Source organism: Ixodes scapularis, unplaced genomic scaffold (assembly GCF_016920785.2).
Source record: "Ixodes scapularis isolate PalLabHiFi unplaced genomic scaffold, ASM1692078v2 PGA_scaffold2__306_contigs__length_199485367, whole genome shotgun sequence".
NCBI classification, from domain to species: domain Eukaryota; kingdom Metazoa; phylum Arthropoda; class Arachnida; order Ixodida; family Ixodidae; genus Ixodes; species Ixodes scapularis.
This window is the reverse complement of record NW_024609857.1, coordinates 9,914,581-9,921,021: the sequence shown is the minus strand read 5'-3', so window position 1 is coordinate 9,921,021 and position 6,441 is coordinate 9,914,581.

Below are 6,441 nucleotides of genomic sequence, written 5' to 3'. Positions count from 1 at the left end.
AGCGAATTCTATTGCTCCAAAACTCCGGAACAATCTGATCGACGGCTCGCCGTGCGCTATTCGGCTCTCCTAGTCCCCCCTCTGAATAAAAAGCGAAAAAATAGAACGTGCAGCCGAGACTGTATGCCTTTAGGCACATTGCCAGAGGCTCGCCGACGGCGCCCTCTACACACTGCGCACAACAAGAGCACGCTGTAAGCGGTCTAAAACGAAGGGCACGACCAACTGTCAGCCAACCAACCGACATCTAAATCTTTCCCATGAGACTGGGGGAAGAGAGGGGGGGGGGGTGCAAGCATCAACGAACCCTCGATAACTGAACGCTAGGACATATACTACGGAACGCAAGCATAATATAGCAAAGCTACGTGCGGAAAAAAGCATTTGCATATGACATGCACCTAGAGACATCGGCGTCACGGTCCCTCGGCCCCGGAGCGCGGCGTGGCGACCGCAAGCTCCCCCTCGTCCTCCGACCACGACTCCATCGGCACATGTTACTCCCGTTGACATCTCCGATGGAAGGCTCGAGCGCTCGGGAGGAACACGTGCGCCGAAAAGGAGCAGTAAAATAAATAAAGAAATAAACTGCGGAGCCGGGTGACGTTCGGCGTTTTCCTAGTGCCGTTCGTTAGCGACGAATTGTCCGAAGAGCCCCGTCACTTTTGGGAACCTCCCCTGCTTCCGAACCTTTTTTTCAACACTAAAATTAACGACAAAAAAGCGGTTCGTGCTATCCGGTTGTGAATGAACGACGGGACGCGGTTGAAAGAGTCTGTCGGGAACAAACCGAAGCCAAGTGGTTCGCTGATGCCCGGTTACGCCCACTAATTGTGAGTGGCTCGGGTGAAGGGAAAAGAAGAAGAAAAAAAAGCAACAAAGAGTGTGTTGGGTTTATTCTGAAGCCTCGGATCTCTTAAAGTGGGCTTGAGCGCGGCGGAACGTCTCTGTAGAAATAGACGACAAAGGCGACATTGAGAGCCTTAGAATACCCGCGAAAGAAGAAAAAAGAAACCTCCCTTCCAAGTCAAAATGGAGACGTCTATGCCCGAGGAGATGGGCGAAATAAGAGGGTACAGAAGAGGTCGCTTGGCCCAGCCTTACGCTCCCTCACGGCACACGATTCCCAACCCGAGTCCCATCCAATGTAGTTTTTCCTGTCCATCTGAGAAGAATCGTTCGCGACGGCGACGTCCGCTAGGATGGCTCTCCCGCTCGCTAAGTCAAGCGCGACGGACCTCTTTTGCCGCCGGCCTTTTTGAACCGGGCGGAAAGAAAGACGATGAACGATACGAGCGCCAGGCGACCTCGAAAACCGCATCCCCAGGTTTCAACAAACAGCACCTGCCCCGCTTTTTTCGGTCAATTTCGGTAGAACGGCTGCTCAGCAGAAAGACGCGTCTCCTTTAACCCCCCGAATTTCGCCCATTCCGACAACGATCGACTTGTTTGCGGGCGCCGACGGTTGTTTAGGTCGCCCTTGTCCGGGTACTCGAACTCTTGTTCGGCTTTAGTTGAACCGCAGCTCTGTTCAATTCGTGGCGCTCCCGATGGGGAGTGAGATAGGATGGAAGAGCTCTTAACCTTTTCAGATATGCTACGTGTACGCGCACGCGCAGAGAGAGAGAGAGAGAGCGAGAGCACTCCGCTTCTGTCGTCGACTTTTAGAGAGAGCTGTCCTGTCGACAGCCCGGCCGAATCTGTTGTTGTGGCCGCCGCTGGGCCGCTTGTTGGGAGGGGATGACCGATGGCCCTGGCACTGCGCGCACGGTTCGGCTGAAGCCTGCCTGTTTACTGCCGATGCCTCCTTCTTACGGACAGACGCACACACTCGTTCTAAGCGTCTCGTTTTTCTTCGTCTTGCAACGTATACTCTAAAAACTGTTTTGTTCTATTTTTTGAGAGGGGGGGGGGGGGGGGCGACTCCACGCGTCGTTTGGTGTGCGGCGTGTTCTCGACACGGGCGGTAGGATTTGGTTGACCGGTGCGCGGATTCTCATTCCTGTTCACTGCCCCCTTGCGAAAGAGTTCGCGAGGATTTCCCAGAGCGCTTGTTTTTGTCTGCGTGCATATACGGCAGCGCAGCGCTTCTTCCGCATGAAGAGACGGCGTAATTGGTTCGTTAATTGAACCGGCGCGTTTTTATCTTCTTTTTTTTAATTTTGGGTAACCGATCGTTTCATTATTGCCGTACATTTTATTAGGGTCCTTTTCTTGTTGTATCGTAGCTACAACAATTATTTGTTTTCTTTGTTGTTGTTTTTGTTGTTTTTTGTCATGGTACATTAAAAAATATTTCATCAGCATTCTTCAAATAGTGTACGTAGTTTATACTAATTCGTGGGGTTAAAGTGATAAAGTATAGCCGTCGGTTTTGCCACCGTAATAATTAGATCGATGAAAGTACACTGCACCGCGACAAGCTCGATAAGTGATAAAGTCACCCCTCATAATCAATTCAGCTATTGAGCAGGGGTGACCAGCATCGGCCTTAAGGGGGCATGCGCTTTCAAGCGTCCCCCTTCTTATTTATTACTGATTTATGCGCGTGATTTAAGACGCGCTGACACCAGGGCAAAATCATGCGAGCGTGCCACTCTTTTGTAGGATTACTAGATCAAAGTCAGCCGACAAGCTTCCTACAGCGCCTGGCGCATTTTCGTGCAGCGTCTGCTCGGTGGCGCTTGCTACGCTATCAGCCCGCCCAATGGACAGAAGCGTCGGAACCAGTGGAACGTTGGATGTGCGTTGCCTACGGTGAAAAGTGATTCTACTGTGAGTTTTATGCTAAACATAAAGCTTGCGTAAGAAGTTGTGCGAAAGCGTCGTTGGAAAAAGATATTTTTTCCCGTTTCCCGCGGCGGCTTTGCCGCTGGTGGCGCTAGGAACGCTATCGAGCAACGAAGAAGCACCGTTTTCAAACGGCGCTCTTCCGCGCAGCTTGTCGACTGATATATCTAAGAACGTTAACTCTTTGAATTGTCCTTGTTCAAGCAATGCCACGAGTCGTAACGGTTCTGTCGAACCGTTTACACGTCCCCAGACGATTTGAACGCCAACAAGCCGGAGGAAATACTACCCTGTCGCATCATGCGGCGTGGTGTTTCCTTGCCGCGTACGCGTGCAAAACTACACTCCATATAGACTCTGGTGTTCCACACGTTCGCGTGGTAAATCAACCTAGGCACAGGACAAAAAAAGTGATTGTGCGTTTACTTTTCCGCACGAACCTCAAAGAAGCAATCATTAGATCCACGGAGGAGGCTGGTCGAAGGGCGAGACCGAAAAGATGTTCATACATAGTATTGAAGTCTGCGATATGACACTGAGCATGCCTTTTCACACGCTCACGTCTTGCTCAACGTCACATCACAGTGTCCCTTGTTACCTACACGTATTTTCGGCTTCGTCAGTCTTCGAGCTCTTTTCAGAAACCACAGTGATTGGTTCTTTGAGTGCTCTGCCGGAAAGAGGGGGGGGGGGGGGGGGATTTCTAATCGAGTGTCGCTTGTGTTCACCCGTGGAACCTTACAAAGAACTGCCACGTGCTTCGATGTTCCCTTGAGATTCCAGCTTTCTTAGTTTCAAGTAATTTACAAGACCAGCACTTCAAGAATCTGCTACCTATAGGTAGCATTCACTGGCATCCATACCTGAGTATTGCTGCTCAGCGCTACCTTACGATGGGCCTTCACAGCGCTTCCGCAACCTACATTGCCCACTACCAAGATTGTAGTTCTTTTCAGAAGATAAATGGGGGCTCGTTTTACGCATGTGCTTCGAAGACCTTGTTTAATAATGGCGCCCCATTCTTAAAAACCCGATTGTTGTTGTTGTTGTTTTGCAAGAGTGAACCAACATCATTTTATTACTCATCTAAAAAAGAACCTCTTAAGCGGAATACTTATTTTTCCCGTGCTCTAGCATGAGCAAACTGGCATGTTCCTATAGCATTCCTCAATGCCAAAAGAATCCTGGCGAGTCAGTAACACAGTCGTGAGATCTGCGATATATGCTTCTTTCGGCTCGGCGACAACCTGAACTCTCTTCGCTTGTGTTTCACAGCAAGGTGTGTGTGTGTGACAGCATTCACGCCCACGGCGAGCGTCGTTCGAGAAATACGTCTGCCTGGTTTCATAACCGTATCGTTGTGCTCAATAAGTACTCTGACCACCTTGTCCACGCAAAATGTCGTGGAGCATCGACTTCGCATGTGACATGGCGAGTTTACAAACTTCGACAGAACTGAGCCTGGATGCCAACACACACAAAACAGTGGTTAACTCAAAACACGTTCCGTTGAAATTGTTGGAGTGCTTCAACTTCATTCATTTTTTTATCGATGAGTACATTTGGTGGTTTCTTGTAACACCGAAGCTAAAATGAAAACAAAAAAAACAACACCTTAGAAGTGATATCTTACCAATTCTTTGCGTTTATTAAAATGTCCCCATCAATCTCGGCCCACTAGCTGCAATTGTGCCCCGCCGTTCCAAGGAATGCAAATTTCAAACATTTTTTTCTCTTACATGGATTTCATTGAGAATAACCGATTGCTTCAAAATTAAACCTCAGTTTTTTTTGTGCTTTTTTTTTCCTTCTTTGGGGCAGTTTGAGTTACCAGCCTGACTCCTCTCCCTGCTCTATCCGCCATGTCCGAAACCTCCCAACCGTCCCCGTTTGTTGAAGTTCACGTATGCGAACGGTAAAGCCGGGATCACACTGTTCATACATCATACAAACGACAGTCTACAAACAGGAGTCACCGCAATATATTTCGTGGTTCGAAAGCCGCGCGCCAAGTTTCCTCCCTGAACTCATTTCCACGCGGCATTCGAAGCGCGGATCTCGCAGTGACTCGCGTTCGAATCTGTAAGCAGACTGTCTTTCCTAAGATGTATAAGCAGTTTGACCCCGGCTTAACGATTAGGCCCGAACCGGTCTCACGCTCTCCAAGCGATTCACGCGAGCGCATGCCCTGTTTGAACCGAACAAACCGTTGACTTCGAAGCTATAGACACTAAAGAGTTTTAGTAGATGGTTCCGATACCTCCGATAGCCCCGATAACGATAATATGCATGCACAAGGGAGGCAATAGAGAGTTTTAGTAGATCGTTCCCATGACTCCGATAGCGATACCCGATACTCCGCCACCGCCTCCCTTGCGCATGCATAGTATCGTTATCGGGGCTATCAGGGTATCGGAACCATCTACTAAAACTCTCTATTGGCGGAGTATCGGGTATCGTTATCGGAGTCATGGGAACGATCTACTAAAACTCTCTACTAAAGCTCCTGATCGTCACCCGTGGTTCGCAAAGGCAACAACTCATTTATTTTTGTTGCGTGTCAATTTCTTTTTCACGCTGCTGCAAATTAAGGTTTCGATCGATCCCAAGACCTACAAGATTGCCGTAATTATCAGCGTGGTTACTTTCTCCTGGGACCGAACCCCACGAATAATATATTTCCTTTTTTTTTTTTTTTTTTTTTTTTTTATTTACGCATTGTACAATTTTCAGAGCTTCATGTCTCGGCAAGCTCCGCTTCAGGGCGTCACGTTCCATAAACGTCACTGTGCTATCTGATGAAAAAAGACAGCCGACGCGCGAGAGACACAGGGACCGGGAGGGACAACATGGCGCCATTCTCTAAAAAAGAAGTAAAAAAAAAAACGTTCACAGGAGAATGCGCGTCGTCGAGGGAGAAAGATGAAAAAAAGAAAGCCTAATAAACGAAAGAGGCTTATAGAAAATAAAAGAAGCAACTTGATGAGAGAAAGAAGAAAAGAAAAAGATTTAGAAACCTGAAATTAATGAGAGCTTCCGAGCGCGAATCCGTCGGAGAGGCGGCCGTCAAAGTCAAGCACGCGGTCGGTCAAGCTCGCAGGGCCCATGCAGGATAGAGTCGACGCCGGCACGCGGGACCCCGGCACCAAACACACGCAATGACAGTTGTTTGCCCGATTCTCACCGCAGATAGAGACACATGCTTTCGGGCTCGGCCCTAAATGAAAACAGACGATGCGAGACGCTGCCCTTCGAACTGGTAGGCCTCTCAAAAAGAACCTTATCGAAATGAATTATCTATCATTCCGAAAAGTCCCGACAGTGAAAGCATGGTAATTCGCAAGTAATGAGAAAAAAAAAAAAGAAAAGAAAACGGAGGCTGACAGGAAAATTACGGGGAGGATAGTACGATATTGCGTACGAACGCGCTTTGGTTGGCAGGGTCGATGCGGCGGTTGCGGCGACGGCGGTCCGCTTGCTGTGTTTATGTGTCTGCGGCGGGACCGATGAAGCAGTCAGCGAACGACATCGAAATGACGTTCGAAATTATGTGCAGTCAGTTTCTCTCGGGGAAGCGTTTGATGACGTTCTGATAGGAAAGGGAAAGAAGCTTCCCGTCTAGCGGCGCATGAGAGAAGGCTGAGAGCAAGA